Source organism: Hyperolius riggenbachi, chromosome 10 (genome assembly GCF_040937935.1).
Source record: "Hyperolius riggenbachi isolate aHypRig1 chromosome 10, aHypRig1.pri, whole genome shotgun sequence".
NCBI classification, from domain to species: Eukaryota; Metazoa; Chordata; class Amphibia; order Anura; family Hyperoliidae; genus Hyperolius; species Hyperolius riggenbachi.
The window spans coordinates 272,566,242-272,588,152 of NC_090655.1; the positions used below are offsets into that span (position 1 = coordinate 272,566,242).

Genomic DNA, 21,911 nt, shown 5'->3' on the forward strand with positions numbered 1-21,911 from the left:
GGATGAGGGTCAGGAGAGGTGACATGGATAGTAGAAAGGTAAGTGAGGGTCAGGAGAGGTGACATGGACAGTAGAAGGGTGGATGAGGGTCAGGAGAGGTGACATGGACAGTAGAAGGGTGGGTGAGGGTGAGGAGAGGTGACATGGACAGTAGAAGGGTGGATGAGGGTTAGGAGAGATGATATGGACAGTAGAAGGGTGGGTGAGAGACAGGAGAGATGATATGGACAGTAAAAGGGTGGGTAAGGGTCAGGAGAGGTGACATGGGGGTAGAAGGCTGGGTGAGGGTCAGGAGAGGTGACATGGACAGTAGAAGGGTGGGTGTGGGTCAGCAGAGGTGACATGAGTGTAGAAGGGTGGGTGAGGGTCTGGAGAGATGACACAGCACTATATTATAATACAGCATTACCTCTCACTGTACCTTTATCTGCAGCAGCATCTCCTCTCACTATACTGACTAATACAGAATGAAAATTGATGCTGGCATTGGGTCTTTTATAGGGATGGGGGAGGGCGAGAGGCTCGGGTGCGGGTGGTGATCATGTCAGACTGACCATCCTGTCCCACCTGGCACTATGGGAAAGTATATGGCGGGGTAAACGGCCCGCATTGGTTGCGCTTCCTGCCAGCACGCTAGTAGTGCAATCTTGTTCATAATATTCTAATTCCTTTTATGTGGGAGAGTGGGTTCCCACATTTAGCTGGTTAGCTGCGGGTGAAATAGGGTTTCCTTAATTGAGCTCACACAAGCGCCCTCCACCTTTTTGAAATCTAGTAGTGCACATTCGTCGGCAGCCATTTGTCAGGGAACATGTTTTGCCATCCCTAATAGCAAAATCTCCTAGCATGGCAAATGGGAATCAGTGTTACAGAGAGTCTGAAGCAGATTTTTTTTACCTCTTTCTATTGTGCATCCATCTTCAGCATTAAAATCCAAGTTGTTTTGCCGAATCCCCACAGCAGAGCGAGTGTCATGTCCCCAGAAATGCCCTAAATAGATTCGGCGATCACAGAATTTTCCTTCCTGGAAGCGGCAGAGCTGTGCGCAGTGGCTCCGCCTCCTCTCCAGTCAATCTCCACCTCTCCCCGCCCTCTCACTCTTCATCATATTTAAAATACACATCCCACTCCAAAATATTTCTCCTGTAATTTTGCCTCTTCCTCCCTGTCTGCTGCAAGAAATTGACACTTCCTGTAACCATGGCAACACATCCCTATGGCAGCTCTACATCTTCTGCAACTGTCTGGGGACTAAAATGATTATTAATTAATTGTCAGAATTTTTTTATTCATTATTCCTGTTATTACTACATGTGATACGTCTGTAGATGAGGCTGTTGTGTAGCAACAGAAAATAATAATAATAATAATAATAATAATAATAATAATAATAATAATAATAATAATAATACTGTAGATTGCTGAGTGCAGGAGAGTCCACAAACAGAGGCTGCAGTTTGTCTATTCACCACAAGATGGCAACCTTACACACAGGAAGTGATGTAACACAGTCAGGAAGTCATGTATCACAGCAGGAAGTGGAGAGGATACACGAAGTGGAGAGGATACACGGCTGGAGGAGGTAATTATGTGATTGTTGTTATATATATTAGCAAATGAAAGGTAAATGTGCCTCCAGTATAGCTAGCCAGGTATAGCTGCCCCCACAGAGATACCTAGGTAAAGGTGCACCCAGTATAGCTAGCTAGGTATAGCTGACTTCATATAGATAGCTAGGTAAAGGCGCCACCAGTATAGCTAGCCAGGTATAACTGCCCCCATATAGATAGCTAGATAAAGGTGCCCCCAGTATAGCTAGCCAGGTATAGCTGCCCCCATATAGATAGCTAGATAAAGGTGCCCCCAGTATAGCTAGCCAGGTAGAGCAGCCCCCATATAGATATCTAGATAAAGGCACCCCCAGTATAGCTAGCCAGGTATAGCTGCCCCACAGAGATAGCTAGGTAAAGGTGCCCCCAGTATAGCTAGCCAGGTATAGCTGCCCCCTTATAGATATTTAGATAAAGGTGCCCCCAGTATAGCTAGCCAGGTATAGCTGCCACCATATAAATGGCACGGTAAAGGTGCACTCAGTATTGTTAGCTAGGTAAATGTGCCCCCAGTATAGCTGCCCCATATAGATAGCTAGGTAAAGGTTCCTCTAGTATACAGTGGTGTGAAAAACTATTTGCCCCCTTCCTGATTTCTTATTCTTTTGCATGTTTGTCACACTTAAAGGATACCACAACTGAAATGTGACATAATGAGATAGACATGTGTATGTACAGTGCCTAGCACACAAATAACTATGCTGTGTTCCTTTTTTTTCTTTCTCTCTCTGAAAGAGTTAAAGGGGCACTACAGCGAAAAACTGTCAAATTTAAAATATGTGCAAACATATACAAATAAGAAGTACATTTTTTTCCAGAGTAAAATGAGCCATAAATTACTTTTCTCCTATGTTGCTGTCACTTACAGTAGGCGGTAGAAATCTGACAGAAGCGACAGGTTTTGGACTAGTCCATCTCTTCATAGGGGATTCTCAGCAAGGCTTTTATTCTTTATAAAGATATTACCAAAAAAGGATTTAAACAATAATGCTGGCCAGCTGTCCTGCTCGCTTCACAGTTTTTTGGCAGTTGGACAGAGCAACTGTCATTCACTAAGTGCTTTTGAAAATAAATATATACCTGAGAAATCCCTATAAAGAGATGGACTAGTCCAAAACCTGTCACTTCTGTCAGATTTCTACTACCTGCTGTAAGTGACAGCAACATTGGAGATAAGTAATTTATGACTCATTTTACTCCGGAAAAAATGTACTTCATATTTGTATATGTTTGCACATATTTTACATTTTACAGTTTTTCGCTGTAGTGCCCCTTTAAATATCAGGTATGTAAGTGGCTGACTCAGTCCTGACTCAGACAGGAAGTAACCTACAGTGTGACCCTCACTGATAAGAAATTCCTCTTTTTATTTCTTTCTTGCTCTCAGAAGCCATTTTCTGCTAGCAAAGTATTTTATAGGTGGAATTTCTTATCAGGGAGGGTCACACTGTAGTCACTTCCTGTCTGAGTCAGGACTGAGTCAGCCACTTACATACCTGATATTTAACTCTTTAAGGCACAGAAAGAAAAAAAGGAACACAGCATAGGTATTTGTGTGCTAGGCACTGTACATACACATGTCTATCTCAACATGTCACATGTCAGTTGTGGTATCCTTTAAATGTTTCTGCTCATCAAAAAAAGTTAACTATTAGTCAAAGATAACATAATTGAACACAAAATGCAGTTTTAAATGATGGTTTTTATTATTTAGTGAGAAAAAAAACTCAAAACCTACATGGCCCTGTGTGAAAAAGAAATTGCCCCCTGAACCTAATAACTGGTTGGGCCACCCTTAGCAGCAATAACTGCAATCAAGCGTTTGCGATAACTTGCAACGAGTCTTTTACAGCGCTCTGGAGGAATTTTGTCCCACAAATCTTTGCAGAATTGTTGTAATTCAGCTTTATTTGAGGGTTTTCTAGCATGAACCGCCTTTTTAAGGTCATGCTACCACATCTCAATAGGATTCAGGTCAGGACTTTGACTAGGCCACTCCAAAGTCTTCATTTTGTTTTTCTTCAGCCATTCAGTGGTGGATTTGCTGGTGTGTTTTGGGTCATTGTCCTGCTGCAGCACCCAAGATCGCTTCAGCTTGAGTTGACGAACAGATGGCCGGACATTCTCCTTCAGGATTTTTTGATAGACAGTAGAATTCATGGTTCCATCTATCACAGCAAGCCTTCCAGGTCCTGAAGCAGCAAAACAACCCCAGACCATCACACTACCGCCACCATATTTTACTGTTGGTATGATGTTCTTTTGCTGAAATGCTGTGTTACTTCTACGCCAGATGTAACGGGACACGCACCTTCCAAAAAGTTCAACTTTTGTCTCGTCGGTCCACAAGGTATTTTCCCAAAAGCCTTGGCAATCATTGAGATGTTTTTTTAGCAAAATTGAGACGAGCCTTAATGTTCTTTTTGCTTAAAAGTGGTTTGCGCCTTGGATATCTGCCATGCAGGCCGTTTTTGCCCAGTCTCTTTCTTATGGTGGAGTCGTGAACACTGACCTTAATTGAGGCAAGTGAGGCCTGCAGTTCTTTAGATGTTGTCCTGGGGTCTTTTGTGGCCTCTCGGATGAGTTTTCTCTGCGCTCTTGGGGTAATTTTGGTCAGCCAGCCACTCCTGGGAAGGTTCATCACTGTTCCATGTTTTTGCCATTTGTGGATAATGGCTCTCACTGTGGTTCGCTGGAGTCCCAAAGCTTTAGAAATGGCTTTATACCCTTTACCAGACTGATAGATCTCAATTACTTTTGTTCTCATTTGTTCCTGAATTTCTTTGGATCTTGGCATGATGTCTAGCTTTTGAGGTGCTTTTGGTCTACTTCTCTGTGTCAGATAGCTTCTATTTAAGTGATTTCTTGATTGAAACAGGTGTGGCAGTAATCAGGCCTGGGGGTGACTACAGAAATTGAACTCAGGTGTGATAAACCATAGTTAAGTTATTCTTTAACAAGGGGGGCAATTACTTTTGGAGTTTTTTTTTCTCACTAAATAATAAAAACCATCATTTAAAACTGCATTTTGTGTTCAATTATGTTATCTTTGACTAATAGTTAACGTTTTTTGATGAGCAGAAACATTTAAGTGTGACAAACATGCAAAAGAATAAGAAATCAGGAAGGGGGCAAATAGTTTTTCACACCACTGTAATTAGCCCCCGTGTCCTCTGCTCACCCCCGTCCTTCGCTCCCACCCACATCCTCCACTCTTTGCATAAATACTAGTAGCGGCTCACCTGATCCATGGATTCCAGCAGCAAGCACAGGCCTCTCTTCCTCCTCACTGTTCCCCTAGTGCTCGGCTTCTACTGAAGACACGATCAGCAGAAGCCAGCACTAGGGGAACAATGAGGAAGAAGAGAGAGGTCTCTGATCACCACATTACCCCAGTAATGCCATTTCTTTCCTAGTATTGTCATGTCCCCCTATACTGCCCCAGTGTCATTATCTTCCAGTATGTAATGTCCCAGACCCCAGTAATGCCATTTCTTTCCCAGTATATCCATGTCCCCCCTGTGTCCCCCAGCATTGCCATTATCCTCCAGTATGTAAAGTCCCCCACCCTTGTAATGCCATTTCTCCCCCAGTATAGCCATGCCCCCCCCCCCCTGTGTCCCCCAGCATTGCCATTATCCTCCAGTATATAATGTCCCCACCCCAGTAATGCCCTTTCTCCCCCAGTATAGCCATGTCCCCCAGCATTGCCATTATCCTCCAGTATGTAATGTCCACACCCCAATAATGCCATTTCTCCCCCAGTATAGCCATGTCCCCCCTGTGTCCCCCAGCATTGCCATTATCCTCCAGTATGTAATGTCCACACCCCAGTAATGCCATTTCTTCCCCAGTATAGCCATGCCCACACTCCAGTATTGCTCCCTTCCCCCACCTCCATGCAGAGCAGTAAGAGGAAGGATTACATTGGTTTATAGCTAGCTGTCACAGTGTGCTCCAGTCCTCTGCTCCCATTAGCCTCAGTCTCTGCCTCTCCTCATATCCTCATCCATCTACCACTACCAGCACTGCTGTTACATCACAGGAATGGTAACAGTGGGAGGCAGTGTTGCCAACCTTTCATGTTATTTTTTACTGACAAATACCTAAAAATTTACTGACAAAAGATTTTTTTACTGACAAAACCCCCTGCGCCGCGCAGAAAAAATGGGCGTGGCCACGCAACAGAATGTGGGCGTGGTCATGGGTGGGGCCAAATATACATGATTTTAATATTGCTGTGAAAGGTCTGCCAGGGAAGTTTGAGCTCTGCCATAGTGTTTCCCCCCCTTCCCCCAAAATACATGTAATCTTACAGCTTTTCACCGAAAATCCACGTAATCTGGCAGAGGTTCTTCCAAAATACAGATAATATGGCAGTGGTTCCCAAAAAATAGATGTAATCTGGCAGCAGCGATTCCCCCAACATACACATAATCTGGCAGCAGTTCCCCAAAATACATTTAATCTGACAGCAGTGGTTCCCCAAAAATAGGTAGCCCCAGGTCTATAGGTGTCCCCAGAATAGGTGGCCAGGGGTATAGATGTCCCCAGAACAGGTAGCCAGGGGGAGAGATGTCCCCAGAACAGGTAGCCAGGGGTATATGTGCCCAGTATATGTAGGCAGGGGTACAGGGCCGGTTCTAGACTGGCACATATGAGGGGGCAGTCAAATGGGTAGGGGGCAACATGTTCGAGGAAATTTGCGGCAACTAAAGTGGGCATGGCAAGTAAATACACATAATGAGAGACAGTGTTTCACCAGTAAATGCACGTAATGACAGACAGCTTTTCACCAGTAAATGCACATAAGAGACCGCCTTTCACCAGTAAATGCACATAAGAGACCGCCTTTCACCAGTAAATGCGTGTAATGACAGACAGCTTTTCACCAGTGAATGCATGTAATGAGAGACAGCTTTTTACCAGTAAATGCACGTAATGAGAGACAGCTTTTCACCAGTAAATGAACATAAGAGACAGCTTTTCACCAGTAAATGCACATAATAAGAGACAGCTTTGCACCAGTAAATGCACATAATAAGAGACAGCATTTCACCAGTAAATGCACATAATAAGAGACAGCTTTTCACCAGTAAATGCACATAATGGCAAACAGCCAGTGTCCTCAGTATATGTAGCCAGCCCAGTATGTATGTGCCCAGTATATGTAGCCAGAGGTATATGTCCCCAGTATATGTAGGCAGGGGTATATGTGCCCAGTATATGTAGCCAGAGGTATATGTCCCCAGTATATGTAGCCAGGGTTATATGTGCCCAGTAGATGTAGCCAGGGTTATATGTGCCCAGTAGATGTAGCCAGGGTTATATGTGCCCAGTAGATGTAGCCAGGGTTATATGTGCCCAGTAGATGTAGCCAGGGTTATATGTGCCCAGTAGATGTAGCCAGGGTTATATGTGCCCAGTAGATGTAGCCAGAGGTATATGTGCCCAGTAGATGTATCCAGGGTTATATGTGCCCAGTAGATGTATCCAGGGTTATATGTGCCCAGTAGATGTATCCAGGGTTATATGTGCCCAGTAGATGTATCCAGGGTTATATGTGCCCAGTAGATGTATCCAGGGTTATATGTGCCCAGTAGATGTATCCAGGGTTATATGTGCCCAGTAGATGTATCCAGGGTTATATGTGCCCAGTAGATGTATCCAGGGTTATATGTGCCCAGTAGATGTATCCAGGGTTATATGTGCCCAGTAGATGTATCCAGGGTTATATGTGCCCAGTAGATGTATCCAGGGTTATATGTGCCCAGTAGATGTATCCAGGGTTATATGTGCCCAGTAGATGTAGCCAGAGGTATATGTGCCCAGTAGATGTATCCAGGGTTATATGTGCCCAGTAGATGTATCCAGGGTTATATGTGCCCAGTAGATGTATCCAGGGTTATATGTGCCCAGTAGATGTATCCAGGGTTATATGTGCCCAGTAGATGTATCCAGGGTTATATGTGCCCAGTAGATGTAGCCAGGGTTATATGTGCCCAGTAGATGTAGCCAGGGTTATATGTGCCCAGTAGATGTAGCCAGATGTATATGTCCCCAGTAGATGTAGCCAGGGTTATATGTGCCCAGTAGATGTAGCCAGGGTTATATGTGCCCAGTAGATGTAGCCAGGGTTATATGTGCCCAGTAGATGTAGCCAGGGTTATATGTGCCCAGTAGATGTAGCCAGGGTTATATGTGCCCAGTAGATGTAGCCAGGGTTATATGTGCCCAGTAGATGTAGCCAGGGTTATATGTGCCCAGTAGATGTAGCCAGGGTTATATGTGCCCAGTAGATGTAGCCAGAGGTATATGTGCCCAGTAGATGTAGCCAGAGGTATATGTGCCCAGTAGATGTAGCCAGGGTTATATGTGCCCAGTAGATGTAGCCAGAGGTATATGTGCCCAGTAGATGTAGCCAGGGTTATATGTGCCCAGTAGATGTAGCCAGAGGTATATGTGCCCAGTAGATGTAGCCAGGGTTATATGTGCCCAGTAGATGTAGCCAGAGGTATATGTGCCCAGTAGATGTAGCCAGGGTTATATGTGCCCAGTAGATGTAGCCAGAGGTATATGTGCCCAGTAGATGTAGCCAGGGTTATATGTGCCCAGTAGATGTAGCCAGGGTTATATGTGCCCAGTAGATGTAGCCAGGGTTATATGTGCCCAGTAGATGTAGCCAGGGTTATATGTGCCCAGTAGATATAGCCAGATGTATATGTGCCCAGTAGATGTAGCCAGGGTTATATGTGCCCAGTAGATATAGCCAGATGTATATGTGCCCAGTAGATGAAGCCAGATGTATATGTGCCCAGTAGATGTAGCCAGATGTTTATGTGCCCATGGGTAGCCAGGTGACCCCCTAAAGCAGGAGGGGAGCAGCTCGCTCTCCCCTCCTGAACTAAGTGATTGAGTGGCTGGCAGTGGCAGGCGGCAGTGAGCGGAACTTACCTGCGTGACTGCGTCTTCTCTCGTCGCCGGCGCGGGATGATCTGCCGCTACTCTGGTCTGGTCCAGACCAGAGCAGCAGAACTTCCGGCGCAGGAGCGAGACGGAAGGTAAGTCCCGCCCGCTGCCAAGCGCCACTCTGCACTTAGATCAGAAGGGGGACAGTGAGCGAGGGAGGAAGAGCACTAAGGTGAGAGAAGGGGGGGGGGGATTGCCCCCCTTCTCCACCGCTGCCCACAGCTCTTCCTCCACTGCGCCGCTGTCCTCCTGAAACAGGGCAGGCGGCCAGTAGGCCGCCCTTTTACGGACGCTGCTGAATTCCTTACGGAATTCACGGGCAGCTTAATTTGTATAAAAAATTACGGGCTGCCCGTAAATTTACGGGCGGTTGGCAACACTGGTGGGAGGGGGGTGTGAGGAGAGAAGGCCAGCTGGAGAGGAGGCAGAGGGAGGACAGGACTGCAGCACACTGTGAGTATAGTGCACAGGTAGCTATAAACCAGCTTATTATGCTTTCCTACAACACTCTGCATGGCCCCACCACCCACAAGTGATTGGTTCTACCACTAAGCAGCAGGACCCGCCCCGGGTGTCTTCATGTTGGGGAGGTGACACCCAGAGCCCTGTGCAGCCACCCGTGTCCGCTGTGCTCGGCTCCCCCAGCTTGCAGAGTATTGCACGTGTGAAAGCCGTGCTGATCTTACCCACGCCTGGAGTCCAGTGTTGTCTACATCCTGTTTGCTCAGCTCTCCCCCTAGTGCTGGCACCTTTTCCTGCACGCATGAAATCACGTGATGCAGGAGGAGGCGCCATATGCTAGGAGGAGAGCTGAGCAAACAGGAGGTCGGAAAATGCTGCACAGCGGATGAGGTAAGCTATCAGCACGGCTTCCACGCGCACAATACTCTGCATTGCATTCCTTATTTGGGAGAGCCAAACACCACAGGGGCCACATTATGTATTTATATAGCGCTGACATCATCTGCAGCACTTTACAGAGTACATAGTCATGTGACCAGGGGTGGACTGACAATAGGAGATTATAGTTCCCCGTACCAGTGTTGCCAACCTTTTACATTATTTTTTACTGAAAAAGATATATAAATTTACTGCCAAAGGATATGTTTTACTGACAAGAACCCCTGCGCTGCCAAAAAATGGGAGTAATCACGCAATAGAACGTGGGTGTGGTCATGTGTGGGGCCAAATATACCTGACCTTAGCAGTGGTGTAAAGGTCTGATGGGGAAGTTTGAGTCTGCCATAGTGTTTCCCCCCAAAATACATGTAAACTGACTGCATTTCACCAAAAATACACGTAATTTGGCAGAGTTTCCTCCAAAATACAGATAATATGGCAGTGGTCCCCCAAAATAGACGTAATCTGGCAGCAGCGGTTCCCCCAACATAAATATAATTTGGCAGCGGTTCCCCAAAATACATGTAATCTGGCAGCGTATCACCCAAAATATAGTACATGTAATCTGGCAGCAATGGTTCCCCCAAAACACACATAATCTGGAAGCAGCGGTTCCCCACAACATACACAATCTGGCAGAGGTTCGAACCGCGGTTCCCCCACATACACATAATTGGGCAGCTGTTCCCCAAAATACATTTAATCTGGCATCAGTGGTTACCCAAAAATACAGTTAATCTGGCAGCAGTTCCCCCAAAATAGGTGCCCCCAGAATAGGTAACCAGGTCTATAGATATCCCCAATGGAAGTAACGAGGTCTATTGTTCCTAGTGTAGGTAGCCAGGTCTATAGGTGCAGCGGGGAACAAACAGAGGGCAGGGAATGACTTACCGCTGCTTGTTCAGGTGCGAGAGGGAGCTCTGCATGCCGCTGCTCTGGTCTACGAGTAGACCAGACTAGCGGCATGCAGAGCTACCTCCAGCACTTGGAACGGGGCAGAGGTAAGTGCCCGCCCGCTGCCAGCCAGCCTGCCACAAAGCTTAATTCTGGAGGGGGGAGCGAGGAAGGGGGAGCACCTGGTGAGGGAGGGGGGGGGGCGATGGCCCCCCTTCCCCACCGCTCCCCCTTCACTGTGCTGCCACCCCTCCTGCTACACAGGGCAGGCCCCGTACTGACCACGGGCCCTCAGTCCATGCCCGAGTGCCTGAATGGTCAGCCTACCCCTGCATGTGACTGACTGTCCTCAGAGGAGCTCAATCTATTCCTACCATAGTCATAGTCTAATGTTCTACCATATTATTATTATATATTTACAGTGCTGCCTGTAATTATTCATACCCCTGGCAAATTCTGACTTAAATTTACTTTTATTCAACCAGCAAGTCATTTTTTTTACAAGAAATTACATAGGTGTCTCCCAAAAGATAAGACAATGCACAAGAGGCATTGTTGTGGGGGGAAAAAAACTTTTCTCAGCTTTTATTTACATTTGAGCAAAAAGTGTCTAGTCCAAAAGTATTCATACCCTTCACAAATTGTCACAGTCTGTGGGAAAATCCAAAGTTCTATACCATTCCAAATAGTCCAAGCTGTTCTAAAGCATCCTAATTACCCTGATTAATTGGGAACAGCTGTTTTAATCAACTCAACAGGTGAAAAACAACAGTTCTCTGCTGTTGGTTTGTGGACAGTCACGGCTAAGACAAGAGCTCAGTGAGGACATGCGGCTGCGCATTGTGGCTGCTCACAAGTCAGGAAAGGGCTACAAGGCAATTTCTAAATGTTTTCAAGTTCCAGTGGCTGCAGTGAAAAGTGTTATTAAAAATACAGGATGTTCTGCATTGTGGAAAATCTCAGAGGACGTGGTCGGAAGCCAAAAGGGACACCTGTGCTGGCCAGGAGGATAGTGAGAGAGGTGAAAAAGAATCCAAGGATCACCACCAATGTCATCCTGGTGAATCTGGGCTCTGCTGGTGGCAATGTCTCAAGGCAGATAATCCAACGGACACTGCACACTGCTGGGTTCCACGGATGCAGACCAAGTAGGATGCCACTTCTCCAGATAAGGCACACAAAAACTCACTTTGCATTTGCAAATGCTCATCTGGACAAAGAAGAAGTCTTCTGGTCTTCTGTGTTATAGTCCAATGAAACAAAAATTGAATTGTTTGTCACAATGATGTTTCCTTCATTTGGCGTAAAAAAGGAGAAGCCTTCAACCCAAAGAACACCATCCCTTCTGTCAAACATGGTGGTGGGAACCTAATGCTTTGGGGGTGTTTTTCAGCCAATGGACCATGGAACCGAATCACAGTAAACGGCACCATGGAAAAAGAGCAATACATGAGGATTCTCAACGATAACATCAGGCAGTCTGCAGATAAACTTGGCCTTGGCCATCAGTGGACATTTTAGCATGACAATAACCCAAAACACACAGCAAAAGTGGTCAAGTAATGGTTAGCAGACAACAACATTAACGCTTTGGAGTGACCCAGCCAGAGTCCTGATTTGAATCAAATTGAGAATCTGTGGAAAGCGCTAAAGATCAGGGTGATGGCAAGAAGAACCTGCAGCATGAAAGATTTGGAGCTCATTGCTAAAGATGAATGGGCAAAAATACCTGTGGAGACACGCAAAAAGCTGTTCTTCAATGATAGGAAGCATTTGATTGCTGCAATAGCCAATTGTAATGATCCGCTCAGCTGTCTGCACAGACAGACAGCTGTTTGACCATTCCTTAAGTCTGAGGACTACAGGTCTCTGGAAAAGAGACCTGTCTTTGCTTTGCAAGTTTCAGACCTGCTCTGCTGCTGAGGAATTTGCATACATTTGTTATGCAAATGCCTACCTGCCTCCTTTGAAGGCTGGCAGTATAAATAACATGTTCTCCCAGAATCCTTTGCTGGTCATCTTGATGGTTTGTTTCAGCAAACACTCCTAGAGTGTCAGCCTTGCCTGTTTGTTAAAGATTATCTTAGAGTAATTTCTTGGGACTGTACTAGGCATCCCTTCTAGTGCAGTCAGATTGTATTATCTGTTTTGCCTTGTTCTGTCTCTGCTGCAATTGCACGGTCGCCAGCGGTTGGCGATTGTGAATCGTTCTGTCTGTCTCGATTGCCTTGTCGCCAGCGTCGGTCGACAGGGAATCGTTCTGTATGTCTGGGAGCGTAGGTCAGAGCTGCGGTTGCTACTGGCCTGCTCCATCTGTGTGGATCGCACTTGCCCTAGTGGTAGTGGCAGTGCTTCCTTCTGTATTCTGCCTATCCAGAGCAGCGGTTGCTACTGGTAGCCCCATCTGTCTGTCTTGTTTGGATCGCACTAGCCTCTAGCGGTAGCGGCTGTGGATCCTTCTGATCTGTGTTCCTGGAGTGTAAGCTGGAGCAGCGGTTGCTACTGGCTACCTCATCTGTCTGTCTTGTCTGTTTGTGCTCATTTGTGTGTCATTGGTTAGTTAGGGTGGCACGCTTATCACTTGGCGCCTAATGCGCGGTGATCGTGCTTAAACGCGTTCGCTGTTGCGAATGAGTGCGGTGTTCGCGTTTAGTTAACGTTTGTTATTTTCCTTATTGTTCTTGTTTGCTGTGCCTTTGCTACTCTTGTGCTCTGTCCTGCTCAGTCTTGTGTCACTTCTGGCAATCGCCTCTCTCGCGATTGCGTTCCTACTTTGTTTCTGCTGATGTGTGTTCACCGTCGCTGGGTGGCGACTAGATTGGTGGACACACATTTATTCTGTCTCTGTGCTCTTTCTCTTTTAGGGCTATCCAGCCCTACATTGCTTCAACTCGTGCAATTCCCATCTGGCATCTGTGGCAGTACAGAGGCTGAGTCCGTCTGTACTCCACAGCTCCATCTGCCGGTGGGATTCTCCCTCTACAGGTGCATAGCACCATAGCTGGGTTATACCTTAATACACGTTTGTGGAGGATTTCCGCAGTGTCGGCGCGCGTTCTGTGCGCTGACCACGGAAATAAAATCCCGCAAACGTTACACCAATAAAGGCTTTTCTATTGATTGTTGACGGGGATATGAATAATTTTGGACTGGACACTTTTTGCTCAAATGTAAATAAAAGCTGATACACTGACATCTTCTGCAGCACTTTACAGAATACATAGTCATGTCACTGACTGTCCTCAGAGGAGCTCACAATCTATTCCTACCACTATCAAGCTTCCATGCTCACTACTCTTCCTTTTTTGTGTGTGTGTTTGCCGGGGATGGGGGAGGGGGGTTTCTGTGGATAATTGGCACCGGGTGTCAAATACCCTAGGTATGCCAGGGGAGTACTGGGGAGAGGGGGGATCCTGTATCAGCAGTTTCACCACTGACAACTGTGCAACCTTAATTATTCTCCCTTATCAATCAAAAGGCAGCAGCATCCTGTACAGATCACATGACCACATCACTGAGGATGGACGAGGATCAGAGTCACATGACCGAGAGGATATTCAACCTCACCCTGGAGATCATCTGTCTGCTGACTGGAGAGGTGAGGAGGATTCTGGAAGATCGCATGACATCACTCTTATATCTGTTAATAAATCATACACCTGACTGGAGAGGTGAGGATGATTTTGGGAGATTATGTGACGTTATTGTTGGTCCTTCCATACAGAGGTTTCCTCCAGTGAAGTCTGGTGATCATGTGACCATCACGGTTCCCCCACCTCACTCCCTGATATATGAGGGACACAACAAGCAGAAGATTCTGGAAGTCACCAGAAAGATGATGGAGCAGCTGACAGGAGAGGTGAGCGGTGTTTTGAATTATGGGACGTTATCCAGTAACAGCAAGGGATGTGTCGGGGTGGTGACTGTATCATTGTGTGTTTCAGGTTCCTATAAGGTGTCAGGATGTCACTGTCTGTTTCTCCATGGAGGAGTGGCAGTATATAGAAAGACACAAGGACCTCTACAAGGATGCCATGATGGAGAATCTGCTGCCCCTCACATCACCGGGTAACAGGAGATTTTAATGTCTTACAAAGGAGAGAGCAGTGCTTGGGGTCCTCCTGGCTCCCCCATAATCTGCTAAGCACATAAAGACAATGTATTCAGTCAGTGTGTGTGTTTCCTACAGATGTATCCAGTAGCAGAAACCCCCCAGAGAGATGTACAGGTCCTCTTTACACCCAGGATTGCCCACATGAAGATCCCACCATCCCCCACCATTCTCAGGTAGGTGGAAGTGACGGTCATCAGAGACTTCAAACTGTGTGACATTTATTCCTTCTGCATATCATGTTGTTTGTCTTCACATTTTTTTTAATTATCTCTCATTTTGTACACTTAGGGTGGAGAATTGATACATGTTAGTGCTGTGGTTAAAGAGGAAGAAGAGGAGACGTATGTGAGGAGTGATCAGCAGTCTATGGAGGAGGGTGACATCATGAGGACAAGTAAAAAGGATGAAGAAGAGATATATGTGAGGAGTGATCAGCAGTCTATGGAGGAGGGTGACATCATGAGGACATGTAAAGAGGAAGAAGAAGAGACGTATGTGAGGAGTGATCAGCAGTCTGTGGAGGAGGGTGTCATGATGGGAGTGTCTAAGGAGGAAGACATTATTACAAGGTTGAGCAGTGGTGAGTAGAATTATAAAAGTGTGTATGTGTTGGGGAAGGGGGGGGGGGGAGAGGTAATAGGGGTGTAATGTGACTGCACAGTGTGCCTGTAATGAGGTATAAACACACTATGTACACAGGGAATGTGAGATGTAATAGGGGTGTAATGTGACTGCACAGTGTGCCTGTAATGAGGTATAAACACACTATGTACACAGGGATTGTGAGAAGTAATAGGGGTGTGATGTGTGTAATGTGGCTGCACTGTGTGCCTGTAATGAGGTATAAACACACTATGTACACAGGGATTGTGAGAAGTAATAGGGGTGTGATGTGTGTAATGTGGCTGCACTGTGTGCCTGTAATGAGGTATAAACACACTATGTATACAGGGAATATGAGAAGTAATAGGGGTGTGATGTGTAATGTGACTGCACAGCGTGCCTGTAATGAGGTATAAACACACTATGTACACAGGGAATGTGAGAAGTAATAGGGGTGTGATGTGTGTAATGTGACTGCACAGTGTGCCTGTAATGAGGTATAAACACACTATGTACACAGGGAATGTGAGAAGTAATAGGGTGTGATGTGTAATGTGACTGCACAGCGTGCCTGTAATGAGGTATAAACACACTATGTACACAGGGAATGTGAGAAGTAATAGGGGTGTGATGTGTGTAATGTGACTGCACAGTGTCCCTGTAATGAGGGATAAGCACACTATGTATGTTACAATAGTGCAAACAAGATACTATAAGACTATGTACTAACATTTTAGAAGTGACCTGAGTGAGAAAATGTCAGATATGAGATTTTGAGCTGGTTATGAGGGTGCTCGGATACCACTTTTCACTATCTGGAACTAATTCGGATCCGGATACCTAGATATCCGATCCGGGTCAGATATCCGAGTTTGAAATTTTTCACCCCGAATTGAATTTGGGTATCCGGCCGGATTCGGATATCCGAATTGAAAACCGGAAGTGGTATTTTTAAGGCTTCTTAACCGTTTAGAAGCTAAAAAGCCCACCACCACCTCCACCACCTCTCTCTCTCGCAAAGGACAGCACTTTGAAGTCTGAAAGATTCCAGGGCAAGGGTGGGAAGGATGAAAAGCTAGGTGGCCATGCAACCATTCCTGCTAACCTAAAGCATACTAATAGACAGTCATACGAGACACATGCTGGGTGAAGGGCTGTGTGGTGAGTGATCCTATAGACAGTCATACGAGACACATGCTGGGTGCAGGGCTGTGTGGTGAGTGATCCTATAGACAGTCATACGAGACACATGCTGGGTGCAGGGCTGTGTGGTGAGTGATCCTATAGACAGTCATACGAGACACATGCTGGGTGCAGGGCTGTGTGGTGAATGATCCTATAGACAGTCATACGAGACACATGCCGGGTGCAGGGCTGTGTGGTGAGTGATCATATAGACAGTCATACGAGACATGCAGGGTGCAGGGCTGAGTGGTGAGTGATCCTATAGACAGCCATACGAGACACATGCTGGGTGCAGGGCTGTGTGGTGAGTGACCCTATAGACAGTCATACGAGACACATGCCGGGTGCAGGGCTGTGTGGTGAGTGATCCTTTAGACAGTCATACGAGACACATGCTGGGTGCAGGGCTGTGTGGTGAGTGATCCTATAGACAGCCATACGAGACACATGCCGGGTGCAGGGCTGTGTGGTGAGTGATCCTATAGACAGTTATACGAGACACATGCTGGGTGCAGGGCTGTGTGGTGAGTGATCCTATAGACAGTTATACGAGACACATGCTGGGTGCAGGGCTGTGTGGTGAGTGATCCTATAGACAGCCATACGAGACACATGCCGGGTGCAGGGCTGTGTGGTGAGTGATCCTATAGACAGTTATACGAGACACATGCTGGGTGCAGGGCTGTGTGGTGAGTGATCCTATAGACAGTCATACGAGACACATGCTGGGTGCAGGGCTGTGTGGTGAGTGATCCTATAGACAGTCATACGAGACACATGCTGGGTGCAGGGCTGTGTGGTGAGTGATCCTATAGACAGTCATACGAGACACATGCTGGGTGCAGGGCTGTGTGGTGAGTGATCCTATAGACAGTCATACGAGACACATGCCGGGTGCAGGGCTGTGTGGTGAGTGATCCTATAGACAATCATACGAGACACATGCTGGGTGCAGGGCTGTGTGGTGAGTGATCCTATAGACAGTCATACGAGACACATGCTGGGTGCAGGGCTGTGTGGTGAGTGATCCTATAGACAGTTATACGAGACACATGCTGGGTGAAGGGCTGTGTGGTGAGTGATCCTATAGACAGTCATACGAGACACATGCTGGGTGCAGGGCTGTGTGGTGAGTGATCCTATAGACAGTCATACGAGACACATGCTGGGTGCAGGGCTGTGTGGTGAGTGATCCTATAGACAGTCATATGAGACACACATGCCGGGTGCAGGGCTGTGTGGTGAGTGATCCTATAGACAGTCATACGAGACACATGCTGGGTGCAGGGCTGTGTGGTGAATGATCCTATAGACAGTCATACGAGACACATGCTGGGTGCAGGGCTGTGTGGTGAGTGATCCTATAGACAGTCATACGAGACACATGCTGGGTGCAGGGCTGTGTGGTGAATGATCCTATAGACAGTCATACAAGACACATGCTGGGTGCAGGGCTGTGTGGTGAGTGATCCTATAGACAGTCATATGAGACACACATGCCGGGTGCAGGGCTGTGTGGTGAGTGATCCTATAGACAGTCATACGAGACACATGCTAGGTGAAGGGCTGTGTGGTGAGTGATCCTATAGACAGTCATACGAGACACATGCTGGGTGCAGGGCTGTGTGGTGAGTGATCCTATAGACAGTCATACGAGACACATGCAGGGTGCAGGGCTGTGTGGTGAGTGATCCTATAGACAGTCATACGAGACACATGCTGGGTGCAGGGCTGTGTGGTGAGTGATCCTATAGACAGTCATACGAGACACATGCCGGGTGCAGGGCTGTGTGGTGAGTGATCCTATAGACAGTCATACGAGACACATGCTGGGTGCAGGGCTGTGTGGTGAGTGATCCTATAGACAGTCATACGAGACACATGCAGGGTGCAGGGCTGTGTGGTGAGTGATCCTATAGACAGTCATACGAGACACATGCTGGGTGCAGGGCTGTGTGGTGAGTGATCCTATAGACAGTCATACGAGACACATGCAGGGTGCAGGGCTGTGTGGTGAGTGATCCTATAGACAGTCATACGAGACACATGCCGGGACCAGGGCTGTATGGTGAGTGATCATATAGACAGTAATACGAGACACATGCTGGGTGCAGGGCTGTGTGGTGAGTGATCCTATAGACAGTCATACGAGACACATGCTGGGTGCAGGGCTGTGTGGTGAGTGATCCTATAGACAGTCATACGAGACACATGCCGGGTGCAGGGCTGTGTGGTGAGTGATCCTATAGACAGTCATACGAGACACATGCCGGGTGCAGGGCTGTGTGGTGAGTGATCCTATAGACAGTCATACGAGACACATGCCGGGTGCAGGGCTGTGTGGTGAGTGATCCTATAGACAGTCATACGAGACACATGCCAGGTGCAGGGCTGTGTGGTGAGTGATCCTATAGACAGTCATACGAGACACATACTGGGTGCAGGGCTGTGTGGTGAGTCATCCTATAGACAGTCATACGAGACACATGCTGGGTGCAGGGCTGTGTGGTGAGTGATCCTATAGACAGTCATACGAGACACATGCTGGGTGCAGGGCTGTGTGGTGAGTGATCCTATAGACAGTCATACGAGACACATGCCGGGTGCAGGGCTGTGTGGTGAGTCAACACATTGGCTTAAGTCTTTACCAAATCCAATATTCCAATATGGGGAAGCTTCTCTGTTTGCTTTTTTTTTTGTTTTTAAGTGTGGTGTCACAGTTCACTCATCTCTTCAACTACAAGAAAGGCCCAGGAGTAGTCTTAGGTACCGTAATATCTATGTTAAGGCAGGGCCTTTATTACACTTTCTCTTACAGGGCTATGGAAACCGTTTTGCCCATGCAAAAAGCGAGGTGCAAAAATGAAATCATACCTAAAAAAAAAAAAAGCAAACAGAGAAGCTTCCCCATATTAGAGCATTGGATTTGGTAAAGTCTTAAGCCAATGTGTTGACTCACCATGCAGCCCTGCACCCAGCATGTGTCTCGTATGACTGTCTATAGGATCATTCACCACACAGCCCTGCACCCAGCATGTGTCTCGTATGACTGTCTATAGGATCACTCACCACACAGCCCTGCACCCGGCATGTGTCTTGTATGACTGTCTATAGGATCATTCACCACACAGCCCTGCACCCAGCATGTGTCTCGTATGACTGTCTATAAGTAAGCTTTAGGTTAGCAGGAATGGTTGCATGGCCACCTAGCTTTTCATCCTTCCCACCCTTGCCCTGGAATCTTCCAGACTTCAAAGTGCTGTCCTTTGCTGTGTGTGTGGTTGGTGGTATAGTGGTGAGCATCGCTGGCCTCCACACAGTTGACCTGGGTTTGATTCCTGGCCAATGTATGTGAGCTTGCTTTTGACATACTTCAAATCCCTGGAAGACCAGAGAGAGAGAGAGAGAGAGAGAGGGGGTGGTGGTCCTTTTTGCTATTGAACCTGTAATCCGGATTCGGATATCTGGGAGAAATCCGTGGATATCCGGGTCGGCAGTCAAACTATCTGCAGATAGCTATCCGGATTTCTGCCTAACTATCCGGAATCCGGATGTGGCCAGATAGTGGAAAAATGGTCGGATATCCGGGTAACCCGAATATCCGAAATCCGGATGAGCATCCCTGGTTATGAGAGGAGCTGGTTAGGGAGTGAATGTGAGGAATCAAATAATACCCCTATGCATCGTGCTTTGGGATCTGAAGTTATAGGGATGATATAAGCCCAGTTTTTCCAACCTTTCTCATTGAGACCTTCCATCCCTCTGATTCATTTAAAGGGAACCTAAACTGAGAAGGATATTGATTTTTCCTTTTAAAATAATACCAGTTGCCTGACTCTCCTGCTGATCCTGTGTCTCTAATACTTTTAGCCACAGCCACTCAACAAGCATGCAGATCAGGTGCTCTGACTGAAGTCAGACTGGATTAGCTGCATGCTTGTTTCAGGTGTGTGATTCAGCCACTATTGCAGCTAAAGAGATCAGCAGGACTGCCAGGCAACTGGTATTGTTTAAAAGGAAACATTCCTATCCCTCTCAGTTAAGGTTCCCTTTAAATGCCATCTTTGTACCGGTTCTAGAAGGTAAATATCCTTCCTATCTGGTCATCAGGATAGTGTGCTGGTAAGGAGGGTGTTGCCTTTGACGTGGTATGTGAGACTTTGACCAGGGTTTGAATTTTGCCTCACGCCGGTACATAAAACATGACAGAGTCTTTGGGCAAAGCTCCCTAATGATCTTGGCTGCCCGTAGATTACACCCTATGTGGCTGCAGCCCTGAAGTGTTTTGTGGTGAGTTATGAATTGGAGGCCTAAAATTCTTGAAAAAATGTACTGCTTTTAGACCCATAAATCCAGAAATAAATGAACCATCAGGGAGGTTAAAAACCAAGACAATTTTCATGTCCGTTCTCCTCCCATTCATTCACTGATAACTTTTTTACTTATCTCACTAAAATGATCTATATATTGTTTTTTTTTTGTCACAATGTAGGCTTTATTATTATACAGGGTGGGCCATTTATATGGATACACCTTAATAAAATGGGAATGGTTGGTGATATTAACTTCCTGTTTGTGGCACATTAGTCTATGTGAGGGGGAAAACTTTTCAAGATGGGTGGTGACCATGGTGCCATTTAAAGTCGGCCATTTTGAATCCAACCTTTGTTTTTTTTCAATAGGAAGAGGGTCATGTGACACATCAAGCTCATTGGAAATTTCACAAGAAATACAGTGGTGTGCTTGGTTTTAATGTAACTTTATTCTTTCATGAGTTATTTACAAGTTTCTGACCACTTATAAAATGTGCTGCCCATTGTGTTGGATTGTCAATGCAAGCCTCTTATCCCACTCTTCACACACTGATAGCAACACCGCAGGAGAAATGCTAGCACAGGCTTCCAGTATCAGTAGTGTCAGGTGCTGCACGTCTCGTATCTTCACAGCATAAACAATTGCCTTCAGATGACCCCAAAGATAAAAGTCTAAGGAGGTCAGATCGGGAGACCTTGGGGGCCATTCAACTGGCCCACAATGGCCAATCCACTTTCCAGGAAACTGTTCATCTAGGAATGCTCGGACCTGACATCCATAATGTGGTGGTTCACCATCTTGCTGCAAAAACTCAGGGAACGTGCCTGCCAGCTTCATGTAAACACATCATCATGTAGCAATATTGCATATCCAGTGGCCTTGAGGTTTCCATTGATGAAGAATGGCCCCACTATCTTTGTACCCCATATACCACACCACACCATACCATCAATTTTTTTGTTCTAACAGTCTTGGAGGGATCTATGCAGTGTAGGTTAGTGTCAGACCAATAGCGGTGGTTTTGTTTGTTAACTTCAACATTCACATAAAAGTTTGCCTCATCACTGAACAAAATCTTCTGTGTAAACTGAGGGTCCTGTTCCAATTTTTCTTTTGCCCATTCTGCAAATTCAGTGCGCCGATCTGGGTCATCCTCGTTGAGATGCTGCAGTAGCTGGAGTTTGTAAGGGTGCCATTTGTGAGTAGCTAATATCCGCCGAAGGGATGTTCGACTAATGCCACTCTCCAGTGACATGCGGCAAGTGCTACGCTTCGGGCTCTTGCTGAATGAAGCTAGGACAGCCACTGATGTTTCTTCATTA

The 21,911-nt window shown here is 46.5% G+C and overlaps 1 pseudogene; it reads left to right on the top strand.

Annotated features, from left to right (window-relative positions):
* Positions 1–21,911, top strand: part of LOC137537205 (uncharacterized) — a 125,316-nt pseudogene that overhangs the window by 97,440 nt on the left and 5,965 nt on the right.